A 21,681-nucleotide genomic window follows, 5' to 3' on the forward strand; every position below is an offset into this window, starting at 1 on the left:
TTAGCACCCGATCGTTTAGTATGTTGCTATTGCTTTCTTCATGACTTATACATGTTCCTATGACTATGAGATTATGCAACTCCCGTTTACCGGACGAACACTTTGTGTGCTACCAAACGTCACAACGTAAATGGGTGATTATAAAGGTGCTCTACAGGTGTCTCCAAAGGTACTTGTTGGGTTGGCGTATTTCGAGATTAGGATTTGTCACTCTGATTGTCGGAGAGGTATCTCTAGGCCCACTCAGTAATGCACATCACTATAAGCCTTGCAAGCATTGTGACTAATGAGTTAGTTGCGGGATGATGTATTACGGAACGAGTAAAGAGACTTGCCGGTAACGAGATTGAACTAGGTATCGAGATACCGACGATCGAATCTCGGGCAAGTAACATACCGATGACAAAGGGAACAACGTATGTTGTTATGCGGTCTGACCGATAAAGATCTTTGTAGAATATGTGGGAACCAATATGAGCATCCAGGTTCCGCTATTGGTTATTGACCGGAGAGGTGTCTCGGTCATGTCTACATAGTTCTCGAACCCGTAGGGTCCGCACGCTTAACGTTACGATGACAGTTTTATTATGAGTTTATGTATGTTGATGTACCGAAGGAGTTCGGAGTCCCGGATGAGATCGGGGACATGACGAGGAGTCTCGAAATGGCCGAGACGTAAAGATCGATATATTGGACGACTATATTCGGACTTCGGAAAGGTTCCGAGTGATTCGGGTATTTTTCGGAGTACCGGAGAGTTACGGGAATTCGTATTGGGCCTTAATGGGCCATACGGGAAAGGAGAGAAAGACCCCAAAGGGTGGCCGCACCCCTCCCCATGGGCTAGTCCAAATTGGACTAGGGAGGGGGCGCCCCCTTCCTTCTTTCTCCTTCCCCCTTCCCTTCTCCTACTCCCACAAGGAAAGGAGGAGTCCTACTCCCGGTGGGAGTAGGACTCCCCCCTTGGGCGCGCCACCTCCCCTTGGCCGGCCCTCTCCCCCTTGCTCCTTTATATACGGGGGCAGGGGCACCCCATGGACACACAAGCTGATATACGATATTTTAGCCGTGTGCGGTGCCCCCCTCCACCATACTACACCTCGATAATATCGTTGCGAAGCTTAGGCGAAGCCCTGCGTCGGTAGAACATCATCATCGTCACCACGCCGTCGTGCTGACGAAACTCTCCCTCAAGACTGGGCTGGATCGGAGTTCGAGGAACGTCATCGAGCTGAACGTGTGCTGAAGTCGGAGGTGCCGTGCGTTCGGTACTTGATCGGTCGGATCGTGAAGACGTACGACTACGTCAACCGCGTTGTGATAACGCTTCCGCTGTCGGTCTACGAGGGTACGTGGACAACACTCTCCCCTCTCGTTGCTATGCATCACTATGATCTTGCGTGTGCGTAGGGAAATTTTTGAAATTACTACGTTCCCCAACAGTGGCATCCGAGCCTGGTTTTATGCGTTGATGCTATGCACGAGTAGAACAAGGGTGAGTTGTGGGCGTTATAAGTCATACTACTTACCAGCATGTCATACTTTGGTTCAGCGGTATTGTGAGATGAAGCGGCCTGGACCGACATTACGTGTACGCTTACGCGAGACTGGTTTCACCGTTGCGAGCACTCGTTGCTTAAAGGTGACCGGCGGGTGTCTGTCTCCCTCACTTTAGTTGAACCGAGTGTGGCTACGCCCGGTCCTTGCGAAGGTTAAAACAGCACCAACTTGACAAACTATCATTGTGGTTTTGATGCGTAGGTAAGAACGGTTCTTGCTAAGCCCGTAGCAGCCACGTAAAACTTGCAACAACAAAATAGAGGACGTCTAACTTGTTTTTGCAGGGCATGTTGTGATGTGATATGGTCAAGACATGATGTGATATAATTTGTTGTATGAGATGATCATGTTTTGTAACCGAGTTATCGGCAACTGGCAGGAGCCATATGGTTGTCGCTTTATTGTATGAAATGCAATCGCCATGTAATAGTTTTACTTTATCACTAAGCGGTAGCGATAGTCGTAAAAGCAATAAGTTGGCGAGACGACAACGATACTACGATGGAGATCAAGGTGTCGCGCCGGTGACGATGGTGATCATGACGGTGCTTCGGAGATGGAGATCACGAGCACGGTGCTTTGAAGATGGAGATCACAAGCACAAGATGATGATGGCCATATCATATCACTTATATTGATTGCATGTGATGTTAATCCTTTATGCATCTTATCTTGCTTTGATTGACGGTAGCTTTATAAGATGATCTCTCACTAAAATTTCAAGATAAAAGTGTTCTCCCTGAGTATGCACCGTTGCGAAAGTTCTTCGTGCTGAGACACCACGTGTTAATCGGGTGTGATAGGCTCTACATTCAAATACAATGGGTGCAAAACAGTTGCACACGCGGAATACTCAGTTAAACTTGACGAGCCTAGCATATACAGATATGGCCTCGGAACACAGAGACCGAAAGGTCGAGCGTGAATCATATAGTAGATATGATCAACATAGTGATGTTCACCATTGAAACTAATCCATCTCACGTGTTAATCGGACATGGTTTAGTTGATTTGGATCACGTAATCACTTAGATGATTAGAGGGATGTCTATCTAAGTGGGAGTTCTTAAGTAATATGATTAATTGAACTTAAATTTATCCTGAACTTAGTCCTGATAGTATTTTGCAAATTATGTTGTAGATCAATACTCGCGTTGTTGCTTCCCTGTGTTTATATGTTCCTAGAGAAAAATTTTGTTGAAAGATGTTAGTAGCAAAGATGCGGATTGGATCCGTGATCTGAGGATTATCCTCATTGCTGCATAGAAAAATTATGTCCTTGATGCACCGCTAGGTGACAGACCTATTACAGGAGCAGATGCAGACGTTATGAACGTTTGGCTAGCTCAATATGATGACTACTTGATAGTTTAGTGCACCATGCTTAACGGCTTAGAATCGGGACTTCAAAGATGTTTTGAACGTCATGGACCATATGAGATGTTCCAGGAGTTGAAGTTAATATTTCAAGCAAATACCCGAGTTGAGAGATATGAAGTCTCCAACAAGTTCTATAGCTAAAAGATGGAGGAGAATCGCTCAACTAGTGAGCATGTGCTCAGATTGTCTGGGTACTACAATCGCTTGAATCAAGTGGGAGTTAATCTTCCAGATAAAATAGTGATTGACAGAATTCTCTAGTCACCATCACCAAAGTTAGTAGAACTTCGTGATGAACTATAGTATGCAAGGGATGACGAAAGTAATTCCCGAGCTCTTCGTGATGCTGAAATCGACGAAGGTAGAAATCAAGAAAAACATCAAGTGTTGATGGTTGACGTGACCACTAGTTTCAAGAAAAGGGCAAAGGGAAGAAGGGGAACTTCAAGAAGAACGGCAAGCAAGTTGATGCTCAAGTGAAGAAGCCTAAGTCTAGTCCTAAGCCTGAGACTAAGTGCTTCTACTGCAAAGGGACTGGTCACTGGAAGCGGAACTACCCCAACTATTTGGTGGTTAAGAAGGATGGCAAAGTGAACAAAGGTATATTGGATATACATGTTATTGATGTGTACTTTACTAGTGTTTATAGCAACCCCTCGGTATTTGATACTGGTTCAGTTGCTAAAGTAGTAACTCGAAATGGGAGTTGCAGAGTAAACAGAGACTAGTAAAAAGCGAGGTGACGATGTGTGTTGGAAGTAGTTCCAAGATTGATATGATCATCATCGCACACTCCCTATACTTTCGGGATTAGTGTTGAAACTAAATAAGTGTTATTTGGTGTTTGCGTTGAGCATGGATATGATTTGATCATGTTTGTTGCAATACGGTTATTCATTTAAATTAGAGGATAATTGTTGTTCTGTTTACATGAATAAAAACCTTCTATGGTCATACACACCAACGAAAATGGTTTGTTGGATCTCGATCATAGTGATACACATATTCATAATATTCAAGCCAAAAGATGCAAAGTTAATAATGACAGTGCAACTTATTTGTGGCACTGCCGTTTAGGTCATATTGGTGTAAAGCGCATGAAGAAACTCCATACTGATGGGATTTTGGAATCACTTGATTATGAATCACTTGATGCTTGCGAACCGTGCCTCATGGGCAAGATGACTAAAACGCCGTTCTCCGGAACTATGGAGAGATCAACAGATTTATTGGAAATCATACATACAGATGTATGTGGTCCGATGAATATTGAGGCTCGTAACGGATATCATTATTTTCTGACCTTCACAGATGATTTGAGCAGAGACGGGTATATCTACTTGATGAAACATAAGTCTGAAGCATTTGAAAAGTTCAAAGAATTTCAGAGTGAAGTAGAAAATCATCGTGACGAGAAAATAAGGTTTCTATGATTTGATCGCGGAGACAAATATTTGAGTTACAAGTTTGGTCTTCAATTAAAACAATGTGGAATAGTTTCACAAATTCACGCCACCTGGAACACCACAGTGTAATGGTGTGTCCGAACATCGTAATCGTACTTTATTAGATATGGTGCGATATATGATGTCTCTTACCGATCTACCACTATCGTTTTGGGATTATGCATTAGAGACAGTTGCATTCACGTTAAATAGGGCACCATCTAAATCCGTTGAGACAACGCCTTATGAACTGTGGTTTGGCAAGAAACCAAAGTTGTCGTTTCTTAAAGTTTGGGGTTGCGATGCTTATGTGAAAAAGTTTCATCCTGATAAGCTCAAACCCAAATCGGAGAAATGTGTCTTCATAGGATACCCAAAGGAGACAGTTGGGTACACCTTCTATCACAGATCCGAAGGCAAGACATTCGTTGCTAAGAATGGATCCTTTCTAGAGAAGGAGTTTCTCTCGAAAGAAGTGAGTGGGAGGAAAGTAGAACTTGATGAGGTAATTGTACCTGCTCCCTTATTGGAAAGTAGTTCATCACAGAAATCTGTTCCTGTGACTCCTACACCAATTAGTGAGGAAGTTAATGATGATGATCATGAAACTTCAGATCAAGTTACTACCAAACCTCGTAGGTAAACCAGAGTAAGATCCGCACCAGAGTGGTACGGTAATCCTGTTCTGGAGGTTATGTTACTAGACCATGACGAACCTACGAACTATGAGGAAGCGATGATGAGCCCAGATTCCGCAAAATGGCTTGAGGCCATGAAATCTGAGATGAGATCCATGTATGAAGAACAAAGTATGGACTTTGGTTGACTTGCCCGATGATCGGCGAGCCATTGGGATTAAATGGATCTTCAAGAGGAAGACAGACGCTGATAGTAGTGTTACTATCTACAAAGCTAGAATTGTCGCAAAAGGTTTTCGACAAGTTCAAGGTGTTGACTACGATGAGAGAGTTTCTCGCTTGTTTCTATGCTTAAGTCTGTCTGAATCATGTTAGCAATTGCCGCATTTTATGAAATCTGGCAAATGGATAAACAAAACTACATTCCTTAATGGATTTATTAAAGAAGAGTTGTATATGATGCAACCAGAAAGTTTTGTCAATCCTAAAGGTGCTAGCAAAATATGCAAGCTCCAGCAATCCATCTATGGACTGGTGCAAGTATCTCGGAGTTGGAATATACACTTTGATAAGTTGATCAAAGGATATAGTGCTATACAGACTTGCGGTGAAGCCTGTATTTACAAGAAAGTGAGTGGGAGCACTACAGCATTTCTGATAAGTATATGTGAATGACATATTGTTGATCGAAAATAATGTAGAATTATTCTGCAAAGCATAAAGGAGTGTTTGAAAGGAGTATTTCAAAGAAAGACCTCGGTGAAGCTGCTTACAGATTGAGCATCAAGATCTATAGAGATAGATGAACACGCTTGATAAGTTTTTCAATGAGTACATACCTTAACAAGATTTTGAAGTAGTTCAAAATAGAACAGTCAAAGAAAGAGTTCTTGCCTGTGTTACAAGGTGTGAAATTGAGTAAAGACTCAAAGCCCGACCACGGCAAAAGATAGAAAGAGAATGAAAGTCATTCCCTATGCCTTGGCCATAGGTACTATAAAGTATGCCATGCTGTGTACCAGATCTATTGTATACCCTACACTGATTTTGGCAAGGGAGTACAATAGTGATCTAGGAGTAGATCACCGGACAGCGGTCAAAATTATCCTTAGTGGAATAAGGATATGTTTCTCGATTATGGAAGTGACAAAAGGTTCGTCGTAAAGGGTTACGTCGATGCAAGTTTTGACACTAAATCTAGATGACTCTAAGTCTCGGTCTAGATACATATTGAAAGTGGGAGCAATTAGCTAGAGTAGCTCCGTGCAGAGCATTGTAGACATAGAAATTTGCAAAATACTTACGGATCTGAATGTGACAGACCCGTTGACTAAAATTATCTCACAATCAAAACATGATCACACCTTAGTACTCTTTGGGTGTTAATCACATAGCGATGTGAACTAGATTATTGACTCTAGTAAACCCTTTGAGAGTTGGTCACATAGAGATGTGAACTATGGGTGTTAATCACATGGTGATGTGAATTATTGATGTTAAATCACATGGCGATGTGAACTAGATTATTGACTCTTTAGCAAGTGGGAGACTGAAGGAAATATGCCCTAGAGGCAATAATAAAGTATTATATATTTCCTTATATCATGATAAATGTTTATTATTCATGCTAGAATTGTATTAACCGGAAACATAATACATGTGTGAATACATAGACAAACAGAGTGTCACTAGTATGCCTCTACTTGACTAGCTCGTTAATCAAAGATGGTTATGTTTCCTAGCCATAGACATGAGTTGTCATTTGATTAACGGGATCACCTCATTAGGAGAATGACGTGATTGACTTGACCCATTCCGTTAGCTTAGCACCCGATCGTTTAGTATGTTGCTATTGCTTTCTTCATGACTTATACATGTTCCTATGACTATGAGATTATGCAACTCCCGTTTACCGGACGAACACTTTGTGTGCTACCAAACGTCACAACGTAAATGGGTGATTATAAAGGTGCTCTACAGGTGTCTCCAAAGGTACTTGTTGGGTTGGCGTATTTCGAGATTAGGATTTGTCACTCTGATTGTCGGAGAGGTATCTCTAGGCCCACTCAGTAATGCACATCACTATAAGCCTTGCAAGCATTGTGACTAATGAGTTAGTTGCGGGATGATGTATTACGGAACGAGTAAAGAGACTTGCCGGTAACGAGATTGAACTAGGTATCGAGATACCGACGATCGAATCTCGGGCAAGTAACATACCGATGACAAAGGGAACAACGTATGTTGTTATGCGGTCTGACCGATAAAGATCTTTGTAGAATATGTGGGAACCAATATGAGCATCCAGGTTCCGCTATTGGTTATTGACCGGAGAGGTGTCTCGGTCATGTCTACATAGTTCTCGAACCCGTAGGGTCCGCACGCTTAACGTTACGATGACAGTTTTATTATGAGTTTATGTATGTTGATGTACCGAAGGAGTTCGGAGTCCCGGATGAGATCGGGGACATGACGAGGAGTCTCAAAATGGCCGAGACGTAAAGATTGATATATTGGACGACTATATTCGGACTTCAGAAAGGTTGCGAGTGATTCGGGTATTTTTCGGAGTACCGGAGAGTTACGGGAATTCGTATTGGGCCTTAATGGGCCATACGGGAAAGGAGAGAAAGACCCCAAAGGGTGGCCGCACCCCTCCCCATGGGCTAGTCCGAATTGGACTAGGGAGGGGGGCGCCCCCTTCCTTCTTTCTCCTTCCCCCTTCCCTTCTCCTACTCCCACAAGGAAAGGAGGAGTCCTACTCCTGGTGGGAGTAGGACTCCCCCCTTGGGCGCGCCACCTCCCCTTGGCCGGCCCTCTCCCCCTTGCTCCTTTATATACGGGGGCAGGGGGGCACCCCATGGACACACAAGCTGATATATGATATTTTAGCCGTGTGCGGTGCCACCCTCCACCATACTACACCTCGATAATATCGTTGCGGTGCTTAGGAGAAGCCCTGCGTCGGTAGAACATCATCATCGTCACCACGCCGTCGTGCTGACGAAACTCTCCCTCAACACTCGGCTGGATCGGAGTTCGAGGGACGTCATCGAGATGAACGTGTGCTGAACTCGGAGGTGCCGTGCGTTCGGTACTTGATCGGTCGGATCATGAAGACGTACGACTACATCAACCGCGTTGTGATAACGCTTCCGCTGTCGGTCTACGAGGGTACGTGGACAACACTCTCCCCTCTCGTTGCTATGCATCACCATGATCTTGCGTGTGCGTAGGGAAATTTTTGAAATTACTACGTTCCCCAACACAGCGTTCACTCTATCGCCTTCGGCGAGGGAGGCAATCCCACTGCCGGCTGCATTGTTCTCTTTCACCCAGCGCTTGTGTGGGAGGGCTACCGACCCCTTCTTCCTCGCTGCCGTACGTAGTGTGGGCAGAGCCGGCCTCCCGCCGCACGCCTTGCCACATCCCGACGACCCTAAGGTATAAGTTTTTTTGAAACCGTCGTTGCTCTAGCTGCATGTGGATGTTTTTCGATCTGTAGTCGAATCTAGGTCTTGGTTTAAAGAGGAAAGAAGGGTGCGGTGGGCGGGAACAAGATTCTAGGACGTGGTTCAATGAGGAAAGGAGGGGCGGAAAGTAGTATAGACTGGCTATCCAGCCGCTTTGTAGGTCGAAAAGGGAAAAAGGGGGTAACCCAGTACACACATCTGTAAGGAACCGATCTCTTTGTTGAAAAGGGAAAGAAACTGGGGGGTCGGGTAGTTTGTGCAGGACTAGATTTGCTGCCCTCACATAGGAAGAAGGTTCAAAGAGAACAAATATGGGACTAGTGCATATATGTTGCTTGGCTACATACTCTGCATCACCCATTTATACGTGTGGACGCACATGGTGCTGGCATGTCCCATACAGCTATTTTGCTATTGTTAATCTAAGAATGCCGCCGGAAAATTGAAGCAATGCCACTGTTAAAAGTAAATTACATTTTTTAACGAATGTTGTTTCAAGAGAATGTCTCTGTTAATATGAATCAATGCAACCATTTTAGAAATGCTACTGTCCTACTTTGTTTTCCATCCAAGATAAGTTAGATGCTTCTTTCTGTCACCGTTTGTTTCATCCTCCTTTATCGGCAAGTAATTGTTTCCTTTTTGCCTCTGTTAAAACAGGGCTATCGATTCAACTTGTTGCTATTGCGACATTTTGCTTCGCTACTCGAAACACTTATGTTTTAAGAGTGTTTTGTGCAGTTCAACTTGAATGTCACACCGGTGACTTTGCTTAATTTTGGTGGAACTGCACAAAAGGAGATCGAGATTCGTATTTTACCTTTGTCGGTCTCATGAAAGGTCAGTACAAGCCTTCATCCACATGATTGTGCAGTGTGCTTTGAGATGTTGTGCTACTTGTATTGGTACTGTTTTAAATAAATGTTGAATTGAAGCTATTGTATTGCTGTCTTTTCCCATTAAGTAGTGAACAAAAATGGGACCAACCCAGACATGATGCTTGTTGCTTTGTTACAACAAACTCTGCATCACCCCCTTTATAAGTAGATGGAAGCACATACTGTTGTTGCGCCCACTCTCCACTGGAACTGTTTATGCTTTTCGTTAATCTAATGCCGCTGGTAAAATTAAGCAATGCCACTCTCAGAATTAATTAACTACTGAATCTTAGTTCAAAACTACAACACTTGTTAGGAATGGTACTATCCTGCTTTGTAGTTCTTTCTACATGTTTAACCAAGGTATTGTTAAGATAATGTCTCTGTTAAAATGAATTAGTTGCATTGTTTTAGGAATGGTACTTTTCTGCTTTGTCGTTCTTTATACATGTTGAAAGAAGGCATTGTTAAGATAATGTCTCAGTCAATATGAATGAATCACACTGATGGAGAATTGCTACTCTCCTGCTTTGTTTCCCATTAAGATAAAGTAGATCAGTAGATGCTTTTCTTCTGGGAGTACAAGTCATCAACTGTTATTTCTCAGTAATTGTTTCCCTTATACCTATTGTTGCTTACAGGGATATCAAAATTAAAGCTCGGTTTTATTCCGACTTCGATTTTAGTTGAACTGCACAAAAGGAGTCAATGTGTCCAAGGAAAAATGCTGCACTACTGGGTCTAGTTGGCCGTTCCACTTTGCAGAAAGAAGCAGTCACTGTTTGCGCTACATTACAGAAGGAATGACCGAGAAGCTTTACAGAGAATTATTAGACACCGGCGACATGACTAGTCTGCAGAGACCATTGGCAATTTAACAACACGTGGAGTGCCCTGGGCAAAAAGTACCCAAACAAGTACAAGAAGCTACGACAGGACTCCACGATCATAGGCATTACATATTTTGAATGGGAAAAGCTTGTCAAAGTTTAATCATTGATGTTAGCAAGAAGACGTTAGTTTAATATATTGGAATTGGAAAACCTTGTCAAAATTTGCTCATTGATGTTAGCCAGAAGACATGCATTTGATATTTTTGAGTGGGACACCCTTGCTGTGAGCAGCGTCGAGTGTTTTTTCCTATTCCTGTGTTCAATTTAGAAGTAAATAGTTACTCTGCTAAGATATTCTTGTGTTAAGAGTTTGTTCTGAATATTGTCTATGTAATGCCAAGCCTTGTGTTTGATTGCAAAGTTGAGCTTGGAATGTTGTGGCATGTGGCATCACGAGCTGTTCACCGTGCCTCCTCAGAATAATGCTTCGTATTGTTTTGCATGTCGATCTAATGCCAGTGATTTGCTTGTTAAGAAGATCATCCTCTTCTGTTGTTTCCGTGCTTAAAAAGTTCACCGTCTGATGTTTCATTCATAGCCTATACGACAAGTCGGGTAGGTTAGACGTGAAACCATATGATCTTCCGACCAACTCATGATATTAGGCCGTGATTGGATCGTCGTTTTCCAACCAAAACCGCTTGTAAAACTGACGCTCGTAAATTAAAGCAGATGGTCTTGGGCGAAGGCGCTTGGTTGGTCGATTTCGACTAGTAAAATATTGAAAGTACTTCACACACGATAAAAACGTTGAACAACACTCGGACAATTGCTAATCCAGCTGTTAGCTGCTGTTTCAGCCTTGCCCATGGATGGCATGATACGCACGTCGTGCATGTATCGTCTGGTAATGTCGTCCATATAGCAGTGCTCGTAAAATATACACTGGTCTCTCAAATTACACGCGTAACCCGCAGGTTTTACTTACAGACCTCGGGCCCTCGGTTTCATTACGCCTGTATTTTACGCGTTGTTTCCGATGACGAGTAAATTACACTTGTATGTTAATGCAGGTTTGAAATAAACCAGAGCTCCCAAGCGCGGCCTTACCGTTTCATGCCGTCTCAGTTTCTCGAAGGTGCTCATAGGTGTCCGATGATCCTGGCTTCCTGAATGAGCAGCGGGCGCTGTATCAGACCATCCGTAGGGCCCGCGAGGCCCTCTCCGTTGTCCTTCGAGTTGTTGCGCTCGCCGTGGCGCCGAGCATTGTTAAGATCGTCAACGAACATGAGGATTCAGGAGATGACTTTATTTTGACTGGATGACACTAGGGACCCACTAGGTCCATAGCCGTACGTACGCAAGTGCCTCCTTATTATGTACAACTATATATTTTTTGCTTTCTCCTGGTTTCCTGACATCACGGTCCCACACCATTGTCAACCTATGTAGTCAATATAAACGAGAGAATTGCACAAGGTGCGGCCGACAGCTGGGACCAAGCAGCTCGAGCAGTATTTGTGTTTTTGAGCCGTGAGCACTGCAGAGTTTTTCTTGGCGATGATTTCGTTGTTGTTCAGAGGAGAGCAGGGTATTAACTGGGCGGGCTGTGGCCCGTCTAGCCCAGGCCAGATATCCAGCCCAGATACTAATTTTTTGAAGGTGAAAATGGCTAGCCCAGCTATACGTCTTTTTGAGGAATACCCAGGCAAGGTCAACTTGTTATTCTCCGCCCCGCTGGGCTGCAAATCTTTCCTAGGAGGAATGCATTAGGCTTAACAGGAAAATGGGCTTTAAAAATAATAAATGGGATGTAATTATAAAAACTGGGCGGTAACTATAAAAAAATGCACCAAACACGAAATTAGTTTATAAAATATTATTTATGGATTTTGAAAATCTTAAATTTTCATTGTTGCGCGTGCAATGTTTCGTTGGATTTTTACGTAATAAAAATTTATATTTAATCTGACTAGAAATTTCGGGATAAAAATATTTCGGATCCCATCAAAATGTGGGAAATTTTATTGAATTCTGTCTTCAACGGTTGGTTGAAATTATTAATCGTTGTCCTAGCTAGAAAATGGGTTGTACTTTTAACAAACTGTAAATGGGTTGTTGTAAATTCCATTAGAATTCAAAAATGGGCTGTACATTCTTACAAAACGCAAATGGGCTATAAGTTCTCTGCCACACACTTGTGGGCCTACTAAGTGACGCGTCCCCTAAAAAAAATAAGTTGACGCGTATGCAAGGCTTTGTCTACTTATTATAGTCAACACACGGTTCTAGCAGCAGTGGCCGTTGGATGTCTATCCAACGGATGTCGTGCTTCTTCAATCTCGGATATTCTTAGCTTCGGCCGCCCAAAAAAATGATTCCTCCCCCTGACATCTGGGGCGCACCGTTTCGGAGGCTGACCTATGGGCCTACTAAGTTGTAGCGTACCAAGGGCTTTTTCAACTTAGTCAATATAAATGATTCTAGCTTCAGTGACCGTACGATGTCCATCCAACGGCCGTAGTGCTTCTTCAACCTCTGGTCTTCTTGGTCCAGCCTCCCAAAGCAGCGCCGGTCGTGCCGCCTGCTCCTGCCTCCCGTGGCCGGCTGTGCTGCCGCGGAGGCCTCACCGCCCCCATACTACTCCCACCGCTGGCCAGGCCATCCCTCCACTCACCCACACCCCCTGTTATTCTGCGGCGACGGCAGCCTCACACCTTAGAGGAACCAGTGAACCCTCGTACTCCTCTCCGTGCGGGCTTCCACTGCTGCGTCTTCCCCGGCTCCGCGTCGTCCCCTTCCTAGGCCTCGCTGTCGTCCACCGCCGTGGTGCTCTCGGCGCGGCGTGGTCAACGTGGTCAACGAGCGACTTCCATCGGAAGAGTACTGTACGTGGAGAGGCTGACAGCTGGGTCCACGGCGGCCGCAAGGAAGTGCCTCCTTATTACGCGCAAAATAATTATTCCTCCACCTGACAGCGGGGACCCACCGGACGGGCCACCAGTATTTTGCGAAAAAAATCATTTCCCCCTGACTGCTGGGACCCACCGGACGGGCCACCGTATTTCGCGAAAAAACGTTCCCCCCGCTGTCAGCTCGGACCCACGAGAAGTGCCTCCTTATTATGCACAAAAAAATGAATACTCCCCCGGCTAGCTGGGACCCACCTTGGTGGGAGGCTGACTTGTGGGCCTAATAAGTTGACGGGGACGAAGGGCTTTGTCAACTTAGTCAATATGAACGATTCTAGCTCCAGTGACCGTACGATGTCCATCCAACGGCCGTAGTGCTTCTTCAACCTCTGGTCTTCTTGGTCCAGCCGCCCAAAGCAGCGCCGGTCGTGCCGCCTGCTCCTGCCTCACGTGGTCGGCTGTGCTGCCGCGGAGGCCTCACCGCCCCCATACTACTCCCACCGCTGGCCAGGCCATCCCTCCACTCACCCACACCCCCTGTTATTCTGCGGCGACGGCAGCCTCACACCGCAGCCGAACCAGTGAACCCTCGTACTCCTCTCCGCGCGGGCTTCCACTGCCGCGTCTTCCCCGGCTCCGCGTTGTCCCCTTCCTAGGACTCGCCGTCGTCCACCGCCGTGGTGCTCTCCGCGCGGCGTGGTCAACATGGTCAAGGAACGACTTCCATTGGAAGAGTGCTGTACGTGGAGAGGCTGACAGCTGGGTCCATGGCCACAACCCAGTTTTTTGTGATTTGCCAAGTAAGTCGCTTTGTCAGGCCTGTTGGGCTGCAAATCTTTCAAGACGAGGAGAGCTTTCATTCGGTTGGCCAAGAAAATGGCCCATCAGTAATGAGAAATGGGCTGTACATTTTTAAAACACATCAAACCGGCAATTAGTTTCAAATATCTTTTTTTGTCATTTCAAGATTTTAAATTACATTAATTTTTATCCGTGGAGAATTTGTTGGATTTTATATTGATATACATTTATTTTTAAAATCAGTTTGAATGTGAGTCGAAATTTCGGGATTAAAAACAGTTCGGACCGCACCGAAATATGCAAAATTTCGTATAATTTTTTAACCGTGGCCACAATATGGGCTGTAATGCTAACAAAAAGAATATGGGCTCCAAAAAAACCTTAAGAATTAGCAAATGGGCTGTAAATTATTAGAAATAATGGCAGATGGGCTGTATGCTGTTTTCCACAGATTTGAGGCTTTCCTAAAAAAAGGTTGACGCACAAGCACTGACTGTTGGATGTCCATCCAACGGCCGTCGTGCTTCTTCAATCTCTGCTCTTCCTGCTCCAGCCGCTCAAACAAGCGCCGGCGGGACTGCCTGCTCCCTCCTCCCCGCGGCCGGCTGTGCTGCCGCGCAGGCCTCACCGCCCCACTGTACTCCCATCGCTGGCCTAGCCATCCCTCTGCTCACCCATACCTGCTGTTATTCTCCGGCGACGGCAGACGAACCAGTAAACCCTCGTACAGTCGTACTCCCCTCCGCGTGGGAAACAACTGCCGAGTCTTCCCTGCCTCCGTGTCGTCCCATTCCTAGGCCTCGCTGTCGTCCACCGCTGTGGTGCTCTCGGCGCGGCGTGGTCAATGTGGTTAACGACCGACTTCCATCGGAAGAGTACTGTGCATGCAGACGCTGACAGCTGGGTCCACGGCCGCAGCAAAGTGCCTCCTTATTACGCATAAAATAATTATTCCTCCACCTGACAGCGGGGACCCACCGGACGGGCCACCGTATTTCGTGAAAAAAACGTTTCCCCCCTGAATGCAGGGATCCACCAGCTACACCTTCGCACGCAAGGAAGTGCGCCCGGGCCAAAAAAACAAAATGATTCGCCCCCCTGACTGCTGGGACCCACCAGCTACATCTTCGCACGCAAGGAAGTGCTTGACAGTCGGGACCCACCTGGTCGAAGCGTACGTAGCGTTGTCATTCTGGTCGCGAACGTGTACGTACATATATACTGGTGGATGTAGAGGCGCGCATGTGTCGTAGTAGAGGCGCGCACGTAGCATGTACACATACGTACAGCGGCCAGGGTGCAAGAAAGAAAATACGGCCACGTATGTGTACATAGGGGCGGGGTCTCGAACACCTACTCGCGCATACGTACGGCGAGGGCTCGTTGACATGGCTGGGTCGGAACGGAGAAACAGCGTCGTCGTCGTGTTCATGGGGAGGCAACGGAATGCGTCGTGTTCATGGGGAGGCAACGGAATGCGTCGTGTTCATCGGGAGGCAACGGAACGCGTGGGAGCCAACCGGCTGGGTCGGAACGGAATGCGTGTTCGTGTTCATCGGGAGGGCTTGGACGGAACATGCGATGGAAACGAGGCCTGGTGTACCGCACAACGGAGGAAACGGACCTCCTACGTTCGAAACGGGGTCCTGTTGATCGGGAGGAGTGTGGCGTACCGCAAAACGGAGGAAACAAACCTCCTACGGTCGAAACGGGGGTCCTGTTGATCGGCAGGGGTGTGGCGCACCGCAAAACGGACGAAATGGACCTCCTACGGTCGAAACGGGGGTCCTGTTGATCGGGAGGGGTGTGGCGTACCGCAAAACGGACGAAACGGACCTCCTACGGTCGAAACGGGGGTCCTGTTCATCGGAAGGGGTGTGGCGTACTGCAAAACGGGACTCCACGGGAAACTGTTCATCTCCACCGTCGACCTCCTCCAGCCTCCACGGGCTACCGTCGACCTCCTCTAGCCTCCACGTGCTCCTGTTCATCCAGCCTCCACCGCGTGCTACTCCACCGGCTACTGTTCAACCACCCCTCCACGGGCACCCCTCCACCGTCTACTATTCATCCAGCCCTCCACACCACGGGGTCCTGTTCAACCACCCCTCCACGGGCACCCCTCCACCGTCTACTGTTCATCCAGCCCTCCACACCACGGGGTCCTGTTCAACCACCCCTCCACGGGCACCCCTCCACCATCTACTGTTCGTCCAGCCCTCCACCACACCACGGGGTCCTGTTCATCCAGAGGCAACGCCACCGCTCACTGTTAATCCAAACCCCCCCGCAACACTCACTGTTCATCCCAGAGGCAGCATCGATCGGCTTCAGTTAGCAGCAGTAGTGAACGAATCGCTCGATCGGGTTCAGTTACAGCCATCGATCGATCGCTCGAGTTCAGTAACGCGTAGCGTGCAGTGCAATCGCTCGGGTTCAGTTAGAGCCAACGCCTCGCTCGGGTTCAGTTAGAGCCAACGCCTCGCACACACGCGCGTACGTGTACGAGAGAAACACGCATCTCTCGGCCCCCGACCTCCCACCGTAACCGGGAACTCCCCGAAATTTTCCTCGCCCTCGCTTCTACCACGGTTTTTTCCGTCATGGACGGCCCAAAGAATGTCATGCAGCTGCGTCTCCGATCCGCCTAGGACGAAAAGCCCATTTTCTGTCATGATTTTTTGTCATAGAAGTAGGAGCCCACCACATCTATGATGATACCGGGTTTTGTCACAATTATCGTCATAGAAGTGTCATATGTATGACAGAAAAAAAATTTCGTTCGGCCCAAAATGTCACGGATGTGTCTTTTTATGTAGTGCCACCAGGGCGCGCCCCCCTCTCCTGGCGCGCCCAGGTGGGTTGTCCCCACTTGATGGCCCCGCAGACCCTGATTCTGACGCTATAAAAATCACATATTTCCAGAAAAATTAGGGAGAAAGATTTATCGCGTTCCACGAGACGGAGCCGTCGTCACCTCCTGTTCTTCATCGGGAGGCCAGATCTGGAGTCCGTTTGGGGCTCCGGAGAGGGGGATCTTCGTTCTTCGTCATCACCAACACTTCTCCATCGCCAATTCCATGATGCTCCCCACTGGGAGTGAGTAATTCCTTCGTAGGCTCGCTGGTCGGTGAGGAGTTGGATGAGATTCATCATGTAATCGAGTTAGTTTTGTTAGGGTTTGATCCCTAGTATCCACTATGTTCTAAGATTGATGTTGCTATGACTTTGCTATGCTTAATGCTTGTCACTTTGGGTCCGGGTGCCATGAACTCAGATCTAAACAGTTTATGAATTCATCATTATACCCATGTTTTTGATCCGATCTTGCAAGTTATAGCCACCTACTACGTGTTATGATCCGGCAACCCCGGAGTGACAATAGCTGGGCCCACTCCCGGTGATGACCGTAGTTTGAGGAGTTCATGTATTCACTATGTGTTAGTGCTTTGTTCCGGTTCTCTATTAAAAGGAGGCCTTAATATCCCTTAGTTTTCAATATGGACCCCGCTGCCACGGGAGGGTAGGACAAAAGATGTCATGCAAGTTCTTTCCATAAGCACGTATAACTATTTACGGAATACATGCCTACATTATATTGACGAATTGGAGCTAGTGCCATATCGCCCTAGGTTATAACTGTCACATGATGAATATCATCCAACAAGTCACCGATCCAATGCCTACGAATTTATCTTATATTATTTCTGCTAAGTTACTACTGCTATCGTTACTGTTACACTTGCTACAAAATTACTGCTATCATTCTTACCGTTATCGTTGCTGCTATCACTACTATCAAAACTATCATACTACTATGCTAATGATCACTTTGCTGCAGATAATTAATCTCTAGGTGTGGTTGAATTGACAACTCAGCTACTAATGCCTTCAAATATTCTTTGGCTCCCCTTGTGTCGAATCTATAAATTTGGTTGAATACTCTACCCTCGAAAACTGTTGCGATCCCCTATACTTGTGGGTTATGAAGACCTTTTTCTGGCGCCGTTGCCAGGGAGCATAGCAATATTTGTTGTGTCACTTGGTATTATTATCAATTTATCACTATGAAGAAACTGAAGGATGCTAAGAATAAGATATTTCCTGCAAAGTCGAGGGGAGGTAAGGAACTGCCATCCAGTTCTGCTTCAGATTCACCTTCTATTATAAGTGTTCGCACACGAACACGTCACTGTGTACCTCCGACGCCGAGGGTGATGCACCGCAGCTCACGCCGAAGGAGACCCGTCCGGAAGCGCGGTACGCACGCAATCCGGCGGGCGCTTTTGAGAACCCGAAACCCCACGCGCCCGGGAGGGACTCCGTCTGGACGCGCAGCGGCAATGGGCTTCCCTAGGTCGATTCGCTCGCCCCTAGAGCCTCGAGGATCGCTGCCCTTCAACACGAAGAACGAATGAAGAATGAGGGAGAAAGAACAAGGGAGAGGTGTAAAACTAGGGTAAAAAGTAGTATATTGATTTGTCGATTGTGTGTTGTTCAATCGGCCGTCACCTCTCATCTATTTATGAGGCGGCTGGACTTCTCGTACAAGAAAAGGACTAAAAATTCCATCCAAAACATCAAAAACCCTAACCTAACTCGGACAGGAATCTTTGGTAATTTCCCGGACCAACTCGGTCTCACCGATTGGTTCATTTCGGTCCCACCGAGTGAACGTTGCCAACTCTCTGTATCCTTCTGTAATTTCTCGGATCAACTCGGTCTCACCGATTGGTTTGCTTCGGTCCAACCGAGTGAACATTGCCAATTCTCTGGTAAACTGTCGGTGCAACTCGGTCTCACCGATCAAGTCAACTCAGTCGGTCCGAAATGACTCCGCAGCTTCTGTTTCCGACCTTGTTTTGCCTCCACAGGTTGCATACGAACTCCGATTACGACGATTTTTATATCAAAATCAATCGTTTCAACGAGATGCACAACTTTCATGTTGAAACAGTTTCCATAAGAGGAAATATTGATTGAGTTTTATGCCTTTCTTTACTCTGGTGTCAACATGAGCATCTCTGAACTTGTCATAACTTTTGAGTCCGAGCTCCGTTTTAGACCATCTTCATATCCATCTTGATCTTCTCGAAGAGAGACATTCCAAGGTGACTTCCAATCATAAGTTTGAATTAGTCTATATATAGCCTAAGCTAATTTTATGATTGTGCCACTTTTGAGCGTCAACACATGCCCCCCTGTTTTTCAGCAAAGCTAGCGTGCCGAAAAATAAGTTGTACCAAGTTTTGTTCCCAGCGGAGTCGCCAAAAAGTGTATTCGCACACGAACACGTCACCGTGTACCTCCGACGCCGAGGGTGATGCACCGCAGCTCACGCCGAAGGAGACCCGTCCGGAAGCGCAGTACGCAAGCAATCCAGCGGGCGCTTTTGAGCACCCGAAACCCCACGCACCCGGGAGGGGCCCCGTCTGGACTTGCAGCGGCAATGGGCTGCCCTAGGTCGATTCGCTCGCCCCTAGAGCCTCGAGGATCGCTGGCCTTCAACACGAAGATCGAACGAAGAACGAGGGAGAAAAAACAAGGGAGAGATGTAAAAACTAGGGTAAAAAGTAGTGTATTGATTTGTCGATTGTGTGTTGTTCAATCGGCCGTCACGTCTCATCTATTTATGAGGCGGCTGGACTTCCCGTACAAGAAAAGGACTAAAAATTCCGTCCAAAACATCAAAAACCCTAACCTAACTCGGACAGGAATCTTTGGTAATTTCCCGGACCAACTCGGTCTCACCAATTGGTTCGTTTCGGTCCCACTGAGTGAACGTTGCCAACTCTCTGTATCCTTCTGTAATTTCTCAGATCAACTCAGTCTCACTGATTGGTTTGCTTCGGTCCTACCGAGTGAACATTGCCAACTCTCTGGTAAATTTTTGGACCAACTCGGTCTCACCGATCAAGTCAACTCGGTCGGTCCGAAATGACTCTGCAGCTTCTGTTTCCGACCTTGTTTTGCCTCCACAGGTTGCATACCAACTCGGATTAAGACGATTTTTATATCAAAATCAATCGTTCCAACGAGACACACAACTTTCTTGTTGAAACAGTTTCCATCAGAGGCCATCTTGATTGAGTTTTATGCCTTTCTTTACTCTGGTGTCAACATGAGCATCTCTGAACTTGTCATAACTTTTGAGTCCGAGCTCCGTTTTAGACCATCTTCATATCCATCTTGATCTTCTCGAAGAGAGATATTCCAAGGTGACTTCCAATCATAAGTTTGAATTAGTCTATATATCGCCTAAGCTAATTTTATGACTGTGCCACTTTTGAGCGTCAACAATAAGTAAACTTGCAACACCGCCACATGCTATCAATTCTAATATGTCGCAAGTTATTGATGATGCTACTTCTACTATGAATGATGCTTATGATGATGCTAGTACCTTGCTTGATAATGATGATGTGCCACTTGTTGAATTTCTTGATGAACAAATTGCTAGAGTAATACAACATGATGTTGTTGAATCAGATGATGAGCTTGAAACTGAAACTCCTGAAACACCTGCTAGAACTAGCCTTCCTAGATATGAATTGCCTAAGGTACCGGACGGTTATGTTATGAATGAGGAGACAACTAGAGATATTCTTGCTTGTAAGTATAGAGATGATCTAGAGAAATTACTATGCAAGTATAAAGAAAAATCTCTGAATGCTAGAATGAATTATGATCCTTAGTTTGCTACTTCACCTATCTTTATTGTTGACAAGGATTATGAATTCTCTGTCGACCCAGAGTTAATTACTTTGGTTGAATCTCATCCTTTCCATGGTTATGAAACTGAAACTGTTGTGGCACATCTTAATAAGTTGAATGATATAGCTACCCTTTTTACTCATGATGAGCAAAATCGCTATTACTTTATTCTCAAATTATTTTCTTTCTCATTAAAGGGTGATGTTAAAGCTTGTTACAATACTCTTACTCCTCATTGTGTGCGCAGTACCCAGGATATGATTTATTACTTCCTAGATAGTTGTGCTGGTTGTGTTTTCAGGGAACGAACTATTGCTCAAGCTGAAGAACTATTGAATAACATATTGAAAAATTATGATGATTGGACTCTTCCTGAACCACCGGCTAAATCCACTCAAAAGAAGAGCGGTATATTATATCTCAGTCCTGAAGATATGCAAGAGGCAAAGAAATCTATGAAGGAAAAGGTATTAAAGCTGAGCATGTTAAAAACTTACCTCCTATTGAAGAAATGCATGGGCTTAATACACCACCACTGCCTAAGGTGGTAGAGGTAAATTCTCTAATGGAAGTTTAATGAAAATGATAATCCTCACAATATGCATCCTAGTCAATGCCTTTATGAGTTTGAAAACTACATTAGAAAACAAGATCACTTCAATGCAAATGTTATGAAACAATTGAAATATAACTCTGATATGATTGCTTGCTTGAGTAACTTGTTATTTAGAATTTCAAATGATGTTAGAGGTGTTGGAAAACATGCTTCTATGGTACAAACCCGGTTATAACAAGTTGCTAAATCAGAAAGAGAATTGCTTGATGAAATGAATAATAATATGCATGATTTTGCTGTTCGAGTTGCAACTAGAGGAGGTAAAATGACTCAGGAACCAATTTATCCTGAGGGACACCCAAAAAGAATTTAACAAGACTCACAAAGAAATAGCACTAGTGCACCTAGTCCTTCTAAAAAGGAAAAGAAGAAGAAAAATGATAGGACTTTGCATGCTTCTAGTGAACCTGAAATAGAAAAACCTCCTGATA

Source organism: Triticum aestivum, chromosome 4D (assembly GCF_018294505.1).
Source record: "Triticum aestivum cultivar Chinese Spring chromosome 4D, IWGSC CS RefSeq v2.1, whole genome shotgun sequence".
Lineage (NCBI taxonomy): Eukaryota > Viridiplantae > Streptophyta > Magnoliopsida > Poales > Poaceae > Triticum > Triticum aestivum.